Genomic DNA, 20,147 nt, shown 5'->3' with positions numbered 1-20,147 from the left:
GCTCAGAGAAAATAGCATAAACCAGAAGTTCAGGCAGGACTGGGGTTCTTCTGAACAGTTCACCTAACTTTCTACAAGCACTAAAAGAGAAGAGGGTACAGGGGGTGAGTTCTTTACCTTTCCATATTAGACTCAAGCTTCTCTTTAATCAGCAATGATTGAGTTCCCTTGAGTTGTACATTTGTTACAATACGTTGCCCTGTTTTCTCTCATAAAGAACATGTGATCACTACTACTGACTGACTAAGAATTGGACACATCCCATTAGATTTATTTGTTACAATGCCTGTTCCAATGCTATCCTGACCTGCTGCTTTTTCTCATCCATTTCTTACATCCTGTCTTGTAGATTGTAAGCTCGTGGGGCAGGAACTGTCACTTATTACATACTTGTACAGTGCCTACAACTGTGGGCCCAACTTGGTCAAGGCCACTAAGTGCTTCCGTATTATAAATGTTGCATTACAATACAATTAATTATTATTATTATTATTTTCCCCAGTAGAAAGCATTTGAGATTTGACTTGAGTCTAGTTTGAGTCACTTGTTTAAATTATCTGCACTGTGCAAACAGGGTCAGATTTTACAACATCAGGTGCTCAGTAGAGCTGGCTGGGAATTTTCTGTTGGAATGATTTTCTAACAGATAATGCAGTTTCTCCAGAAATTAAATTTTCCACAGGAAAATCTTAATTTTTCGCTCAAACTTTTGATATTTTTTCCATTGGGAAAAGTTAAATGTAATTTTGGGTCAGTTTGATCTGAACTGGAATATTTAATTTAGATGAACTGACCTGAAACATTTCATTTTGAATCAGTTCATTAAACTGTATTTCTCTATTGGCATATTGCCTTATGGAAGTTTTAGTTAGGCATCCAGTTTCTCTGAGCTGAGCTCCCCGAAGGATTACATCTCCCATAATGCAATGTGGATTGCCCTCCAACCAAGCTCTCTGATGCACCATGGGAGATGTAGTCTAGCCAGGGAGCTTAGTCCAGAGGGGAGAACAAAGGCACTATGACCCTGCACTCCCATATGGCAATGCACCACTAAAGGAAAATGCAGTTTAATAATGAACTGAATCTAAAGAAAGCATTTTAGACCAACTCAATAAATTGAAATAAAACATTTTCATTCCAGTAATGTTGAAATCTTTATTTCCAAATTTAACTTTTTTCAGAATTTCCAATCTATAAAATTTGATTTAGCCTAATTTGAAGGGAAAACAAATGTTGGAATTTCCCACAGGACAGAAATTCTGAATTTTGCTCCGCTGTAGTCCTCATTTCTTCAGTCAAAGGGAGTACTTCTATTTTTTTTGAGAAGTAATAATTAAATTCTATACAATTTATGGAACAATCTGAGCAAGAATATAGATAGTAGAACAGTTTCCATGGTGAAAGTTCTGAGCAAGATTTTTGTCCTCATAAAACAAGCAGAGTATCCTCTTCTGAAAATTCATTTGTATTCTGAGTCATGGGCAACACTATAACATATCAGGTGTCTGGTAGCAAAAATATGAGGATGAGCTGAAAGTATGAATAACGTGCACATATCGAAGAAAAGCTATCCTTCTAGAGCGAATTGGTGTAAAGTCCTCAATGCAGCCCATTTGTCTAAGTTAATGATTCTTAGTTTCCTCATTATATATCATTCCTCTTTGAAGATTTTGTCACAGTTGCAGGCTGCACAGCTGCTTTGCTGTCTCTTTTGTGGTTTCTCTGGATACATCTACACAGCAAGCATTATCCCATGGGTGCAAGTCTCAAACCCCAGGTCTGCAGACTCAAGTCACAGGGCTTGTGTTACAGCCCTAAAAATTTCTGTGTATATATTTCAGGTTCGCGCTGGAGTTCAGGCTCTGAAGCCCAACCCTGTCCCTCTGCTTCAAAGCCCAAGCTTGTACTGAGTCAAAATATTTAGAATGGAAAAGAATACTACGAAGAATTATGTCACACTTGCTGGTGAGTAGATCTGGTTGAATCTGATTACTGGATAGTTTAGTGAATGAAAATGATGAGTCTTTTTGGAGATCATATTATATATTGTTTATGAATATTTTGAAAACTAACAGCTCTTTGTGAAAACATGCAGAATTCCTAAGAATCCTGTATTTTAGGGCAAATGATTATTTGTATGAAAATTCATTCCAGAAATGTAGTATTTGCTGCTCATTGTTTTCCTGCTCAAAAAGTTTGTCAACCAGTAAGGGATCAGAAACAACACCAAATGACTTCAGTGGCCAGCACACAGTGCTTAAGGTGGGCAGGGTCGTGAGGAGTTGCAGATGTAACAAAATGAGCTGGATCATTGAAGGGCACATTAGAAGCACCATAGGTAAGTCAAAAACATGGACACCTAGGAGAAGGGTCGGAATCAGGGGAGTGCATGGGCCGTTATAGCAGGATAAGGGAGAGATAAGAGAGAACCTGGGGGTGCGGAATTAAATCTGTATCTTAGATGTCTGTATACTAATGTGAGAAGTATGGGGAATAAACAGGAAGAACTTGAAATGCTAGTTAATAAACACAACTATGACATAGTTGGCCTCACAGAGACTTGGTGGGATAATACACATGACTGGAATATTGGTATAGAAAGGTACAGGTTATTCAGGAAGAACAGGAAGGGAAGAAATTAAAGTGTATATTAAAAATGTATCCACGTGGACTGAGGTTGAGATGGAAATAGGAGACAGACTTGTTGAAAGTCTCAGGGTAGGGATAAAAGGGGTAAAAAAAAAAACCCAAGGGTGGTGTCATGGTAGGAGTCTACTACAGACCACCTAGCCAGGAAGAAGAGGTGGATGAGGCTTTTTTTAAACAACTAACAACATCATTCAAAGCACGGGACTTGGTGGTGATAGGGAACTTCAACTACCCAAACATCTGTTGGGAAAATAACACAGCAGGGCTCAGATTATCCAACAAGTTCTTGCAATGTATTGGAGACAATGTTTTATTTCAGAAGGTGGAGAAAGCTACTAGGCGAGACGCTGTTCTTGATTTGATTTTGACAAATAGGGAGGAACTGGTTGAGAATTTGAAAGTGGAAGGCAGGCATTCTAAGTAAAAGTGATCAAGAAATGGTAGAGTTCATGATTCTAAACAGTACAATAACGAAGGTGGATTTCAAGAAGACAGATTTTAGAAAACTCAGGGAGTCAGTTGGTAAGATCTCATGGGAAGTAAGTCTAAGGGGAAAAACAGTTCCAACGAGACAGGCATTTTTTCAAAGAGACGTTATTAAGAGCACAAGAGCAAACTATCCCACTGCATAGGAAAGATAAGAAGTATGGCAAGAGCCCACCCTGGCTTAACCAGGAGATCTTCAATGATCTCTAACTCAAAAAAGAGTCCTATAAAAAGTGGAAACTAAGTCAAATTACCAAGGATGAATACAAAATAACACAAGTATGTAGCGACAAAATTAGAAAGGCCAAGGCACAAAGTGAAATTAAACTAGCTAGAGACATAAAGGTAACGAAACATTCTACAAATACATTAGAAGCAAGAGGAAGACCAAGGACAGGGTTGTCCCATTACTCAATGAGGGGAGAAAACAATAATTTAAAATGTGGAAATGGCAGAAATGCTCAATAACTTTTTGTTTCAGTTTTTGCCAAAAAGGTTAGTAATGTTTGGACAGCTAACATGGTGAATGACAGTGAAAATGAGGTCGCATCAGAGGCCAAAATAGGGAAAGAATAAATTAAAAATTACGTAGACAAGTTAGATGTCTTCAAGTCACCAGGGCCTGATGAAATACATCCTAGAATACTCAAGGAGCAGACTGAGGAGATATCTGAGCCATTAGTGATTATCTTTGAAAAGTCATGGAAGACAGGAGACATTCCAGAGGACTGGAAAAGGGCAAATATAGTGCCCATCTATAAAAATGGGAATAAGGACAATGTGGGGAATAAGGATAGACCAGTCAGCTTAACTTCAATACCTGGAAAGATAATGGAGCAACAAATTAATAAGCAATCAATTTACAAACACCGAGAAGATAACAACATAAGTAACAGTAAGAATGGATTTGTCAAAAACAAATCATGTCAAAACTAATAGCTTTCTTTGACAGGGTAACAAGCCTTGTGGATAGGGGGGAAGCAATATCTGTGGTATATCTTGACTTTAGTAAGGCTTTTGATACTGTCTTGCATGACCTTCTCATAAACAAACTAGAGAAATACAAACTAGATGGAACTACTATAAGGTGGGTACATAACTGGTTGGAAAACCGTTCCTAGAGAGTAGTTATCTGTGGTTCAAAGTTAAGCTGGAAGGGCATATCGAGTGGGGTGTGGTAGGGATCCGTTCTGGGCCTGGTTCTGTTCAATATCTTTATCAATGATTTAGATAATGGCATAGAGAGTACACTTATAAAGTTTACGGATGATACCAAGCTGGGAGGAGTTGCAAGTGCTTTGGAAGATGGGATTAAAATTCAAAATGATCTGGACAAACTGGAGAAATGGTCTGAAGTAAATAGGATGTGTAGCGAGGAGGCGTGACCTCCCTCAGACACAGAGGGAACACATCAAGCCATCTGGTAGGAAGGGCCACGAGGGCCACTCCCCGCATGCTGGAAGCAGAGGGGCGGGACAGGAAGGGGAAATATAAAAGGCCAGCCTGGCTGCTCAGTTGGGAGGAAGCCGCTGGAAGAGATAGATGCTTCTTCCCCACTGCTGGAGGTGCGCACCAAGGAGAACCACTGCTGCCCCAGGGCCCAATGTGAGCTTCTGGGAAGCCCTGATGCTCTCGATATGGAGGAGCTGCTACTGCTACTTTTGGCAGTGTACCCAGAGGAAACTGAGGACAACCCCTGGATCCAGGTACGCCCGGGGGGGAAAGAAGGAAGCAACACGGGGGAACCAGGCAGTAATCTGGTGGCAAGCGAGCCTGAAACCAGGTCAGCGTGTTGCTGGCAGATCCCTGCTGACCCAGTGGTGGACTACTCCGCCACTGTTAGGGCCCTGGCTTGGGATGCTGTGGAGTTGGGCAGGCCTGTGACATCCCCCCCCACCCCGCCACGGCAGCCCTGGGGTGGCATTATTCCCCCATGGTAGGCCAGGAGGCCTGTGTTCTTCAACTCAACCCCAAACCTGATCCTCAGAGACACTGTGTGGCACTCAACCTCCAAACCTGTGCCCCAGAGACTGCATGTGGTACTCAACCCCCAAACCTGAGCCCCTGCACTGATATGGTACAACAGCTCTGCCTGACTGCAGGCCAGAGCCTTCAGTGTTGACTGCTCCACCCTGCTTAACAGCTGGGGGAGTAGACAGCTGCAGCTCGCCCAGCCAGACCCAGACAGTGTACAGCCCACCCCACTTGAAGGATGGGACCCCTTGGGAATCGCTCATTCCCCCACTCTTTTTCTGCTTAGAGAAGGCTTTAGCAGACCCAAATTGCAAAGAGGCATGGCCTCCCTCAGACGTAGAGGGATAATCAAAAAGGAAAAATGTAAAGAACTCGGCTTAGGAAGGAACAATCAGTTACACACAGACACAGACTTCCTAGGAAGCAGTACTGCAGAAAGGGATCTGGGAGTCCTAGTGGATCACAAGCTAAATACGAGTCAACAGTGTAACACTAGTGCAAAAAGAAAAAAAGCAAACCTCATTCTTGGATGTATTACCAGAGTGTTGTAAGTAAGACATGAGAAATAATTCTTCAACTCTGCTCCACACTGACTAGGCCTCAACTGATATATTGTGTCCAGTGATGGGCTCTGCATTTCAGGAAATTGGACAAATTGGAGAAAGTCCTGAGAAGAGCAACAAAAATTATTAGTGTTAGAAAACATGACCTAGGAGGGAAGACTGAAAAAAATTGGTCTTGTTTAGTTTGGAGAAGAGAAGACTGAGAAGGGACATAAGTTTTCAAGTCCATAAAAGGAGGAAGGAGAAAAATTGTCTCCTTAACCTCTGAGGCTAGGACAAGAAGCAATGAGCTTAAATTGCAGCATGGGTAATTTAGCTTGGACATTAGGAAAATTTCCTAACTGTCATAGTGGTTAAGCACTGGAATAAATTGCCTAAAGAGGTTGTGGAATCTCCATCACTGGAGATTTTTAAGAGTAGGTTAGACAAACACAGGGATGGTCTAGTTAAAATTTTGTCCTGCCATGAGCGTAGGGGACTAGACACTAGGCTTTGTATTAAGAGCTTAGAGCCCGATCCAAAGTTAATTAAAGTCAAAGGAAGTCTTTTTATTGACTTCAATGGGCTTTGGATCAGATTCTTACTGTGTTTGATATATAATCTGAAACAGGTCCATTTGCAGCTCCAAAAATAAATCAGGAGCCTTTGGCACACCAGTGCTTTAAGATTATGTAGATCTCATATCTACAATCTATCTTCTCCCCAAACACCAGAAACCTGAAATAATAAACTCATTTAAATGTTAAAGTAAAAAGTGAAGGTAAAAGTTACGTAATTTTTCCTCATTTATTATATGCAGTTGAACAATATTTATATGAAACCTTTTACCCAGAGGATACCAAATGAAATCATAGGGCATTCCTTTAAAATTTGTCAATTGGCTTGGATAACTAACCAAGATTTGCAGACAGCTAACCTCAGTATTTCTAGTAACCAAAGTATTTACTATAATAAACAAAATGGGATTCTACAAATTCTGAGGTTAACATTTGTATTCAGCTTAGCTAAACTGGACCCATTATTCTTTACCAGCCATGTATAAACATACTGAACAGAACCATAATACCCACATCTAGGGGGGTGCGGGAGGAAGCATGCAGCTTAGGCAGACAACCACACTATGTGGCAAGTGAGGCGAGGGTAAGTTTGCAATTCAAAGATAAAATGTCGTCTAAGTACATCTTATGTATTTTTACCTATCACATAATGTTACTGACACTTTAAATAAGGGATATAACAGTATACGGTTGGTGCCATTGGAAAATCAATATTCACTCGCAATCACCTCAGCACAACCTCTGGGATTCCACAGTTGTTCTCTATCCTAAGTCTTGGGTTCAAGGCTTTGCTCTGTCATAGACTTCCTGTGTGACACTGGACAAAAGCCGTGTGGGTAAAATGAGGATTCTAGCACTTCCATAGCTCACAAGACTGTTTGTTGTGAGGATGAACACATTAAAGATTGTGAGACACTCAGATAGATATTGCAGTACAGTAGAACCTTAGAGTTACGAATACCTTGGGAATGGAGGTTGTCCGTAACACTGAAATGTTCATAACTCTAAACAAAGTGCAGTTCGGGCTCCAGATCCATCAGCAGCTGAACTCCCTATACAAGCTTGTCCCCCTCCCTGCAGGTGTGTGTGTGTGAAAACAGGGTGTCCCGAGGAGGGGGTGGAAAAACAGCATGTCCCTCTCCTGGCGGAGGGAGGGATGAAAGTGGTGCAGACCCCAGCCCTGTTCCTGCTCTGCTGGCTGACTCCGGCTGCTTTGGGTTGGCAGCCCCAGTTTCTTGCTGTAAGTGGCTGCCCTGAGCGTGGGGGTGGGGACAGGCAGCCCAGATTTGCCTACCTTTAAGATGCAATACAGATACAGTACAGTATTTGCTTTTCTATTTTTTGGGTCTCTGCTGGTGCCTGATTGGTTACTTCTGGTTTCACTTGGTGTCTGGTTGACCAGTCAGTCCGTAACTCTGGTGTTTGTATCTTTGAGGTTCAACATTTCTTCTGATAACAGTTGGTAAATGTTGAGTTTATAATGGTAGCTGAACATTGCAGGCAAAATCCTGGCCCCGTTGAAAATCAATGGAAGTTTTGCCATAAACTTCAATAGGGCCAGGATTTCACCTTTCATAAAAATTTTTACTTTTTTGATGTCATGTTACTTGTTTTACATTAATTATAATACTTCTGTGCGCTACACAATTCTAAAACTGTGTTCTTCTGCAAATTCTTGATAGGCCTCTTTTTAAGTGCAAAGATTCTCTGTGCACAGAAGAAGCATGAGGACAAAAGCTAGGATATTCTAGGTCCTGAAATTCCTTGAAAAATTGTCAGCTCTTCTTAACGATGATACAATGTATAATATTTGTGATTGATATTATGAAGGTGGGAATATCCATCTAGTAAAAACGCATTAACTAAGCTCACTAACTATATTCATGGATTTTAAAGTCTGAAGGGACCTTTATGATCATCTACTTTGACTTGTATGCCACAGGCCATAGAATTTCACCAAATGATGCCTATATCAAGTCCCTAATGTCTAGTTGCAGTATGATATATCTTTTCGAAAGCAATCCAGTATTGATTTAAAGACTTCAAGTGATGGAGAATCCACTACTTTCCTCAGTAAATTGTTCAAGTACCTAATTACCTCATTTAAAATGTGCATCTTATTTTCAGTTTGCTTCTGTCTAGCTTCATTTTCCAGCCATTGGATTTTTTTGTGCTTTTGTCTGCTTCGTTAAAGAGCTCTATCTATCAGAAATCTTGTTTTCACATAGGTACTTATGGATCATGACCAAGTCACCTCTTTATCTTCTCTTTGATATACTAAATAAACTGAGCTTAAGTCTCTCCTTGTAACATGTCTTCCAGACCTTGAATAATTTTTGTAGCTCTTTTCTGAACCATTTCCAGTTTTTTAACATCCTTATTTAAATGTGGACACTAGACCTGGATACCGTATTTCAGTAATGATCTAACTAATACTTAATCATACATGATACTCTGCTGTTTATACATCTAGCATTCACCCTCTTAACCATACATAATCTAGTTCTTTCAAATGGATTTTTTTATTACTTCGTAGCAGTCTGCATTTTAGCAAATGTAAATGATATTTGAATGTCTTTTGGCTCTGTCAGTGAGATTTATTATAGTTATATTTTAAAAGGTGCTGTACCTTTCCTTCTGGCAACTGATTTACCACACATTTTTAATACAATCAAATTGTGTGTCTTCTCCTTCAGGAAAATGTGAACTTCTGTAATTGTGTAGGTATATATTGGGAAACTGGTTGTTAACTAAGAGCCAGAGTCAGCTTATTCATGTTGAGTAGTCCCTTATTCCTTCAGTAGTCCCATTGCTTTCAGTTGTCCTAAGCTTTACTAATGGTGTGCAAATACATATTTGTGGGTTGGGGTTTTAAGACAAATATCCAGGCAAAAATTTTGTAACAGAAGGGTTTGGAATGAAAAAATCTCTCTTCAATGGAGGGAAAAGGAATAAAATGTAGTATTCTTTAAAAAACAAATGAAAATTAATCTGATCATTCAAAACCAAGGTGTCATGTAAAAATAAGATGAAAAAAGAACATATTCAAATACATTAAGATTTGCAAAGTAATATTAACATTGCTCAGATATGAATACCAATATCCTCTCCCCTAGATAACCTTTGTACCTAGTTTGTATTTAAAAATAAATGAAATAAACCACCCTTTAGTTTCCATGATTCTGTGTTCTGAATGAGTTTTAAGTCTTTAAGGCAACTGAAATTTGAAAAGCCTCTTTGACAGATTCTCTTCTTACTTAAAAAAGAAAAGGAGTACTTGTGGCACCTTAGAGACTAACCAATTTATTTGAGCATAAGCTTTCGTGAGCTAAAACTCACTTCATCGGATCCGATGAAGTGAGCTGTAGCTCACGAAAGCTTATGCGCAAATAAATTGGTTAGTCTCTAAGTTGCCACAAGTATTCCTTTTTCTTTTTGCGAATACAGACTAACACGGCTATTACTGTGAAACCTCTTCTTACTTACATCAGTGTAAATTTGGAGCAACTCCATTGAAGCAAATGGAATTACGAGGGTGTTAAATCAGTGTAAGTGAGAGAAGAATCAGGACCCCTGTATTTGGATAGTCAGTATGTGGAATGGAATGTAGTAACCATCCCACAGCACATTGACTGATGTCTTTGTAGGGTAACTGGCTGGCTCTCTTGTGAACTGCAAAGTATGATCCTCCGGTCCTGTTCCCCTTTCTTCGTGGGATGTAGAAGTTGGCAAGGAAGTTTCATATCCCTCTCCTCAAGCCTGACTTTTAGGAGCGTGGACAGCTTGCCCACTATCATCAAGTTAAACAGCAACAGAATGATTAGGTTTCACCTTTTGCCATTGCTATGTGTGGTCACCTCATACTGCACCATGCTATAAAGGACATGCTCTTGAAGAAGTCACATGGTTGTTTGTTATCTGCAGTGTTCTTGACGCTAGATGACAGATTTTAACAGAACCAAAGCTCTGGTAGTATTGATTCAATAAAATAAAACTTGATTACTAGTCATGTCCTGAGAATGCAGAATTACCTCTAACATGCTCCTCAAGTTGCTGCAAATGTAAATTGGTATCAACTATGAAAATAGAACTGGAAAAGATCAATTAAGTAATAAGGTCTTCTGCCATATGACATTTTCTCCATCCTTCCTCCCACACCACCCAAGAATTGAAGAACAATTGTTAAGGTTCTGGAAGAACTTCTTTTATGCTAGTCCTAAAATACAGAGTAGAGAAAATAAAATTTAAGAGGAATGTTAGGTTATACAACAGCAGCATCTGCTAACCCTGCTAATTGGAGTCTGCTAAATCCCCATACTCCCACTTTAAATTGCACCCTTACATGTCTGTCAGAATTTCCATTATAAAGCCAGAGTATTCCTGGGAGGCTAAGTAGCTCAGTGGGTTATCAGACTTACCTTTCACCTCCATGGTGCACTCAAATCCTGATTGGATGAGAAGTGTATTGAGTTTGGTGTTCTCATGCTGGTATTCTATGATATTTGTCTGCACCACATAATGATGCGTGACTGGCATGTCCTATTCAGGAAGCGGCTGCACATGAAATAAGAGTGGGTGTTGTAAAATTGATCAGAATGCAGTAGCAGAACTGCAGCATCTGAAAACTTGTACATCTCCTGGCTGTAGCCAGAAATATTAGCACCACTGACTTACACTTTCCCAGGGATTTGAGTTCTTTGCTATTTGCAGCAACTGGATAAGAAACCATGCTAGCTGGAACTGAATGAGTTCAGGCACTGTAATCCATAGAATTTGTATGCATAATACTAATATTTTCTTTGCTTTAGGATCTCTAGTTGAGAAAACAATGTCTTTCACTACTTTGTTTAGAAGTGAAGGAACACTAAGGAGAGTGCTGGTGGTTAGCAGGCGGTTTAATTTAAAGCATAATAGCTATTCTAGACTAACGTCTTGTATCGATGATCCCTTAGGTTTGTTCAGTAGTATTAGCGTTCTGTCTTTCTAGTATGTCATGACATTGGTTATCCAACTCTTTCATTTGGTAAGACTGGTCATTTCTTGAATCAGCTCCCACCCCTAATATTTAATTCTCAAATAGTTCACTTCTGGACAACAACACTAAATTCTCTGTTGACCATGGTCCATAGTTTTAGATCCACTACCACATCAAGTGGTATGAACTATGGTTTCTAATCAATATGAGTCAGTGTGGTTGTGATACTGCTGTTGTAATTCTGGAGTATGTGTACCAACTGTTAGAGTGCTAATAAGAAGTATCTTCATATTTTGTGGTCCTCAGAGACTGTTGAAGGTTATATATTAGTCTTCAGTACTTCTTGTAGTTTATAGGAATTGGATAGTACCCCTTTAAATAGTTTTGTGGGCACTTTAGTAACCTCTCAGTATTTGGTTTTCAAAGCCACCCAAACCCTCTTTGAACCAGCAGTGTGTATATGTAGCTTGTCTTTTCATGTGGTAAATAATGGTTATTTGGACTCTGCTGTGCTTATATTGTTTCTCATATTCCATTTGTTGTGTAAAGAGCAAAAGACAACACATCTCCTCTCACTTCCTTGACAACAGGAGGGCTGATCTTACCACAGACATCCCCTAACACAACACCCATTTTTTCCTAGTCCTTCCTTTGCCCCTCATTAACATATCATGCCATCCTACAATGGGCAAATGACCTTACACTTCCTACTCATCTCCTCTCACTCCACACATCCCTTTTGTAACAGTTTTGGAACTGCAGAACCAGGATTTCTTATCCAGGCTAGGCAGGTGTGTGTATATTATAAGTAGCACCTGTCTCTTTTTTTTTCCCCTGAAGTACCTGGTTTCATAATTAGTCAACAAGGTGATCTAGTTCAGTGTTCTCAAACTTTTGTAGTGGTGATCCCTTTCACACAGCAAGCTTCTGAGTGCGACACCCTCCCCCCCTAAATTAAAAACACTTTTTTAATATTTAACACTATTATAAATGTTGGAGATGAAGCAGGGTTTGGGATGGAAGCTGACCACTCATGACCCCCCTATGTAATAACCTTGCTACCCCCTGAGGGGTCACAACCTCCAGTTTGAGAACCCCTGATCTAGATGCAAAAAAAGGCTTGTATCATTCTGGGGTATATTAACAGGAATGTTTTATGTAAGACATGTCCCACATGAGTTAGCACTGGTGAGGTCTCAGCTGGAGTACTATGTCGAGTTCTGAGCATCACATTAAAAAAAAAATATGGACACACTGGAGAGAATCCAGAGAATAACAAGGAGAAATCAGTTTAATCTGCAGCAAGGGAGATTTAGGTTAGATATTAGGAAAAGCTTTCTAACTCTAAGGATAGTCAAGCATTGGAATAGGCTTTCAAGGGAGGTTCAGAAATTCCTTTTACTGGAGGTTTTTAAGAGCAAGGTAGATAAAAACCTTTCAGGGATGGTCTAGGTCTACTTGGTCCTACCTCAGGGCAGACTCAGTGACCTCTCAAGGTCCCTTCCAGCCCTACACTTCTATGATTCTGTGATTCTATTACATGGTCATCCATGCAGCTGGCTTCCATACCAGTTCTGTCTAATGTCTCCAACCTAATAGTGTAAGGTGACCCACCTTCTTCCTCCTGGGGCAGGAGTGGGAGACTTTCACGGATTATGAAATCAGAAGGGGTCACTGTGATCATCCAGTCTGATCTCCTGTATAATACCAGCTATAGGACTTCCTTGAATTATTTCCTAATACATTACTGCAAGGGGGAGGTAGGTCACTTTGGAAGGACAAGCTTTATGGGAGGATGCAGAGCTGACTTAAATCACTATAGCTCTTATTTCTTAATCTGGCCCTTGGAGAAGAAAGTTCCTGGCAGTGGTTGGTTGGGTTAGGACTTTTTCTTTGCCATAGTCCCAACTTTCCCTGCTCCCCCTTGTTCTGATAGTTTTCTTTGAAAGGCACCTTTAAATGTAAGGAATCTTCTTGCCTTCCGGTAGGGGAGAGTGGAATGTATCATCACAACGGAGGATTTTACAGAGTGAGGGATATACATAGCACAGCCTCTTTATTCTTCGCAGTTTTTCTAATATCTAAAATAAGTTATTTAGAGTAGGAATATTTGCTGGCTCTTTGCATATAGAAAACATAACACAGAAAACAGGCCCCAAAATGGGCCACTTAGTGAATGCAAAATTGTAGTGCACAAACGATAGACTCATAACATCTCCTTATAGTTAAATAACTGCATACAATACATTGAGTTGACATAAAGCTGGTTATTAGCTGATATACTAAAGGTTAAAGTTACCAATGAACAGCACAGTTTGCAATCTCGTACTTTATACCTTTACTGGAAAAATGTCATAAATCAGCCGTCCAATTGCAGAATAAGCACAAGTGTCCAAAATAACTCACAAATCTTTCAGTAAACATGGAAGTCTCTTGCTTTTGCTAAGTAATTTCTGTTTCACTTACCAGAGTATCAGCATGGGATAGGGATTCTGTATTTCTCTTGCCTCTCTGTACTATATTGTCTAAGTAGAGAGTCAGTATAATAGCTCAGACATAGCTAAAGTTCTCCTGAGGGAGTTTCTTATATTTTACTTACGTGACTGTTGGCACTTAATTAGGGCATCTGAAATTCAGAAGCACTTCAGGGCAATTTTCATTTGGTAAGAGGCATTGCATAGGACTATACTTCTTCTGCAGGGATGCCATGTGCTTGGCTATAATGGCATATCGGCAGAATTCCCTAATAGTGGATGTGTAATGCCTGGTGGCTGAGGCAGGCTCGAGGTCAGTCTAGAACACTATATGCAGGTAGTCAGGTAGCTGGCAGGTCAATCTGTATCAGAGGCAGTCCAGGGCAATAGTTGGAATTCTTGCCGGGGTCAGGAGCCTGGAGCTAATCCAAAGAGTCAGATCAGTAGGTCGGGGAGGCAAGGTTGGATGAGGCGGCAAGGTAGGGTCAGGTGAGGCAGCCAGTCAACAAGGCAGGGTGAGGCGAGGTAATAAGGTAGGGATGTAATGAGGCAATGAGATAGGGATGTAACCAGCAGGCACTAACTAGTCTGTTGCTCAGGCATTCCTTTTCCTGTTGGGGTCTTTATCAAGTCCAGGTACCCAAGGAAAGTGCTGCCTGTCCACTCAATCAGGGATGAGAGATGTGGCTGCTGTAGGCCTTTAGCACTAAAGCTGTTGGTCGGGGTGCTAGCTAAGTACATTGCTTAGTGAGTTGCACAGCTGTTAAGGATGATGTCAGTGAGCCTGGGTTCAATACTAGTCTCCAGACAGGATGTAATATTCCAAAGCACCCTTTCAAAATTCCTTGCTCATATAATTGCTTTGTTAATGATAATGGATAGTAAAGCAGGAGTTTCACAAATTCTATTTGACATCTCTCCATGGCCCCCTCCTAAAACAGCTAGATGCTGCCTCTAGTTATATATGAAATAAAGCTGTTAGAAAGCCATAACAGAGCACTGCCTTCTATCAGATCTCTTGGCTATATAACATTCTGTATGTCCACAGATATGAACACAAGTGGTAAGTCAGCACAATGACCTAAAATGAAGGGGAGGAGAATAGTAGGATAACATGGCCTAGAATAATTATGTGGGTTTTTTTCTGCATGGAAAACAGACAACAATTTAAACCTACGGTTGGGCTTCAAAGTCCCCTCAGGTTGATATGAGTTGCCCAGAAGTAATGCATAATGACTCAATCATTTGTCTACCAGTACCACCCAAAAGCCAAGGCACTATTACTGGAGGTGAGGACAGGTGAAAGGGATTGGAAAATTCTCTTTAAAATTATATTTCCAGTGTTTAAAAGATGTTTGATTTCCCAGACAAGACTGTCTCAGAGGGCCTTTGCTCAGTAATTACCTCCTATATTTAAATGACACCAAAAAAGCATTATATTATCATTACAATATCTTTTCAAAGTGAACTCCCTACATTTTCTCCCTCTGGTGTACCATAGGAAGATACATAGATACAGGCAGAAATAAAATATCTATGTTTAAATGTTACTAATTTCATGGAACAAACTGATTTGGAAAACATAAGAACATCTCCACCAAATTTTCATTCATCATTAAACTTGATCTCAAACTGAACTCTTTTTGGTGAAAGTGTTGGAAGTTCAGATAATGAAATTAGGAACGTCCAACCATCTCTACCTGGCTGGTAGGCCTTCTTGGGAGGAGTCCAGCGGCCACCTTATTCTCCCAGCTTTCAGGAGCTGAACAGAGGGCCTGCTTAGTGTTCACAGGGCATGGCTGGAAGTCACTGCCCATAAGCTTCTGTGTAGCAGCACACTTTCCCCCTGTTTTTCAGCAGTGGGATCCAGAAATGCTCCACAAGGTTCAATTGCACAGCAATGGCATACTGACACATTAGAGGACGAATGGCTTTCGGGGACTCAGGAGAGGGGAGTTCTGTTCCTGGCTCAGTGTCAGACTACCTGTGTAACTTTGGCCAATCTATCTAATCCCTCGGTGCCTCAGTCCCTCAGCTGTAAAATGAGGATAATATTTCACAGAAATACAGTGAGGATAAATTAATGTTTGGAGTGGCCCAGATACAATACCGATAAATGGTAGAGAAAAGGCCATAAAGAAATATACTTTCCGTAAGACACTTTGATGTTCAGATGTAGTAGAATTTGCTGAGGTATTCTCAGATCCTTGTCTTTCCATGGGAGAACGGATTCCAGACTACCGCAGCGCACTCTGTAACGGCTGCAGCAGAACTTCAGCAAAACATTTCTGGGCCCTGACTGTGAAAAAGGGGGTGTGAAGCCAGAAGTCAGTGGGAGCTGAGGGCACTCAGCACCTTTCATGATTGAGGCTTTGATCGTCATTGCATGTTTTACACTTCTAAAACATGGGGGAAGGGAGATTGTGCTCTTCTGTGGAAAAAGACCTAAGGGAGGGCTCCAGAAAATTCTGCAAACTTCTTCCAAATTCTTCCAGTGGGCAAAGCAGGGTATGTCCCTTTTCCCCTCATGCTCACATGGAAGGAGCAGGGTCAAGCCTTAACCTCTGTAAGTTCCTCTGAGCCACTCTAGGCACAGGCCAATCACGGGGCAGCTCTGTACTCTTATGCTTACTCCAGAGCACTCTGCTTCCTTTCCTGCCTCTCTGGAGGCACACAGTGGCTCCCCATGAGTTTCCACCCCATGAGTTAACCCTGGGACCTTCCTGCAGGGGAGGACTCCATGATGCAGAACGGTAGGGACTTATCCCAGTTATTCTGCCCAGTGATTGTAAGGGTACAATTCATATCCCCAAGCCTTGCCTTCGCCTTTTACCTCCCTACTTATGCATCCCCAGGAGAAACTGGGGTAGGCTGGAGAATTGTACTGTGTAGGCGGCTGGTCTCCCTTCCTCATGGAAAAGGGATAATCTGTGTGGATCTCGGGCAGCTCAGTCCGATCCATATGGATCACTGTTGTAATTGTTTTTGAAAAGAATATGCATTTTGAAGGAATATTTTAAAAACTAATAGGTGGGAAATCTCAGTTTTATCCTTCTGACACCAAAAACAATTTATCTCCCCCCCTGATAAATTACCACGATGCACTCTATATAAACACAAAATAAATAAAAGCCACCACAACAACACTGGAACAGACTGTTTTCCTTCATGTCTCTGTTTGCTCTGAACTTTTGATCAGGCAGGATATTTAAATGTATAAGAAATGCCTCTGTGAAGATTCTTAAACATTTCAATCGCTGCCTGATAACAAAAGAATGAAGTAGACCTGCACAACAGGGAGAAAAGCTCCTTCAGCATACACCTGCTTGCAACCTGAAACACAGCCAGTAGGTTATATCTTCAGTCTTCCAGGCTTGACTATCTCTTAACAAAGGATACAGCTTAAGAAAAACCAAAAAACACTAGGCAAAAATTTCTACTGCCATAATGCCATTGATTTCAGTAGAGAATTTGGCCCTCTGAACGAAGATAACACTCAAAAAACTAAAATCCCGTGCTTTATAAATTGTGAAAGATGAAATCTTAATTATGATTTCATCTTGTCATATGTAAAAATAGTTTAATATATCATCTGCTCTATTAAGAAAAAAAATTCTAATATACTCATGAGTACTACAGATATCTATGCAAACAACAAATTTTCATGACTAACATTTTTATAATAATCATCATATAAATATATTGCTTACAGAAATAAATTATTCAATGGCCATATGTTTAAAATGTACTGCATTTCAATATAGTTACAACACTTATTTTGTCCACAAGCAGAGTTTTAGACTCAACAGTTGAAGGATGAATTGGTTGGATGTCATTGAATGTCACACAAAGTACATTGCAGACAAAGTATATTGCAGACAGAATAAACAAAAATAAAATTAATCAGCAAAGGAAGAACAAACTGTTTACAAAATCCAGATAAGAGCAGAGCTGTCAAAAGCTGAGACAACGCAGAAAGCCATGTGATACCACCACTAAACACAGAGAATTAGGCTGAGAAAGAAAATAAATAGTAATAAATAATAAATGAGTCATCATTTTAAAATTAGCCTTAACTAAAATATATAGCTGAGGAAGTGTTTTGACTTAGTTATCTTTTGATGGACCTAAATCTTTCTTTTAATAATTGTGCCTGGACCTTATGCCAATGCTGAATGGTCTGACAATGGGTCATAAAGACTACCCAGGAAATTAGGTTGAAGAAGCTGACTTTTTCCTTATGTTTTAATTAATAATTTTAATTCATGAATTGCAAACAGCTCTAGGTCTGTATGTTATAGACCTGTGATTTGTAGTGAAGCAGCAGAAATAGGCAGCCTCATATTCTGTTCTTCAATATGGATTTCTCTGTCTTTTAGGATCATTAAATTGGATTAAGTATCCTGGCTGCACAGAGCTCATTCTGCACACTTCCCGAAGAAAAGGGGCTTACTAGTGATTTTCTGTATTCATTTTTTATGTTGCCTTCCTATTATTATTACTCATTTATTGTAACTTATTAGGTACTTGAGTATTGATAACGTACTCTGCATTTCCCTGTGCTCACATGAGGCTAGATTCTGATGTCTTTACATTGAGTGGTACGTTGCTCCCAAGAAATCCCTTTGAAATCACAAGGAACCATGAAATTAATGAGACTACTCAAGGAGTCAGGGACTACTCAGAGTAAAAACATCACAATTTTGTCCTTAATAAACCGCTGATGTAGTTTTAAAAAACGAATACGTTTCTTTAAAGAAAAACTTTTAAAGGGGCTTCATTAATAAAATATTTGGTTTAATTTTCATAGGGCTTAGAAGTCAACAACACTGGGCTGGATTGATCAAAGGAATAACAGGTTAATGTATTTCATTTCTGAATACTACCAAATAAATGTTATTACTATGTATATAATAAAATTCCAGGATTATTACTCTTTCTGTGTGTCACTTTGGAGCCTAGAATATCTGAGTCAATGTGAATGGATTGCAGCAGTTTACAAGCATGGCTGAGGGCTCTTTTTGTTTAGAATACTGCCAAGTTGAATCATCGCTGGGATTCATGGTCTGGTACTGGTCAATTTTTACATTTTCAGACTTTTTTAAAAAAAACTTTACGAATTACCCCCATGACAGGTTTTCACCTAGGCCTGCAATAATCTATTTTCAGATTATCACTGAAACTTCTGTACAAACAGTTCTGAATTTATAGGAACAGCTGCATATCTAGAGAACAGAATTTCTTTATAAAGAGTTGCTTATCCCTAAATAAGGAAATTAAGTAAACACCACTGGAATCATATGTTAACAAGAATTAAATAAATGCTGAAAACATTTATTCCCTGAGGCTGAAATGCACATAGGGGTGGAACACACATGCAACATCCCCCACAGTGGAGCTGAGGATGAGAGAGTACTAGCTAGAGGGAGGACTATCTGTGCACTGTGGAGGAGTTTCCATTCTAGCCCCTTACATGCTAGCACCTTGCTTTAGCTAAAGCACCATTTGGCTTAAGTAGATAGGACAGTTGTCAGGATCAGGGCATATGATTATTTTACCAAAGCAACAGGTAGGGAGTTAACCTCACAGGTTAGTACTGGAATATCCCAAAGGAAGAGGACAGAATATGTTGTTCTACCCCAGTACAAAGCTGGGAGGTGCTTTCATGCCCCTTGGTAGTTGGAATGCGTATGTTCAGAGCAAAAAGAGAGAGAGTACACCATGGTACCAGAGAAACAAGGTAGAAAACTGATTGGTTAAATCTTTTTTCAGATTACATATACACCACCTTTTACTTGTAAACAGGTAGGGTATAAAAAGATGGCTTTAGGGGTGTAATTTTGGGAGCACACCTTTTGCATATGGTGAATGTAACAATTCTGCACCTGATGGCTTCCACCATACACTGGTATCATATAGAACCTTTTTCTTGTACTATATTATTGGCTTATAGCAATAAACCCGACTGACATTGATTATTTGGTCTCTTGCGTATAAAGTGACTCAAGCAATTGTTTATACAATTTATCAACAGTAGGAACATTTGGGGTAAAATCTTGACTGATTAAACCAATGGGAGTTCTGCCATTAACTTCAATAGAGCCAGGATTTCACTCTTGTTCTTTAATTGGGTTATATGATTTTTTTTTTTTTACCCTACAAGTCACATGGAATGATGACTCTAGATATGTCCACTTGAAATAATTCTTGGGGTGGTGTTTATTTGCTTTGTTTTCTCCTCTTTGTATAGGTGTGATTAGGGCTTTGCAAAATACGCTGGTTTCAGCTCATAACGATTTTGAGAATCTATACCACTGAATTTGGTTCAAATGGATTCACAGCCTTTTAGTTTTGAATTTTACTCATTGAATCCAGAAACCTTCACCACATTTTCTTTTTCTTTTCCAGTCTCTCCACCTAGCCACGTTTTTCAAGGTCTTCCACCTCTCATCCTTCTCCAGATGCCATC

The sequence above is a fragment of the Chelonia mydas genome, chromosome 4 (assembly GCF_015237465.2).
Source record: "Chelonia mydas isolate rCheMyd1 chromosome 4, rCheMyd1.pri.v2, whole genome shotgun sequence".
NCBI classification, from domain to species: Eukaryota; Metazoa; Chordata; order Testudines; family Cheloniidae; genus Chelonia; species Chelonia mydas.
The sequence above is the reverse complement of the archived record's forward strand: the minus strand, read 5'-3'. Positions refer to the sequence as shown.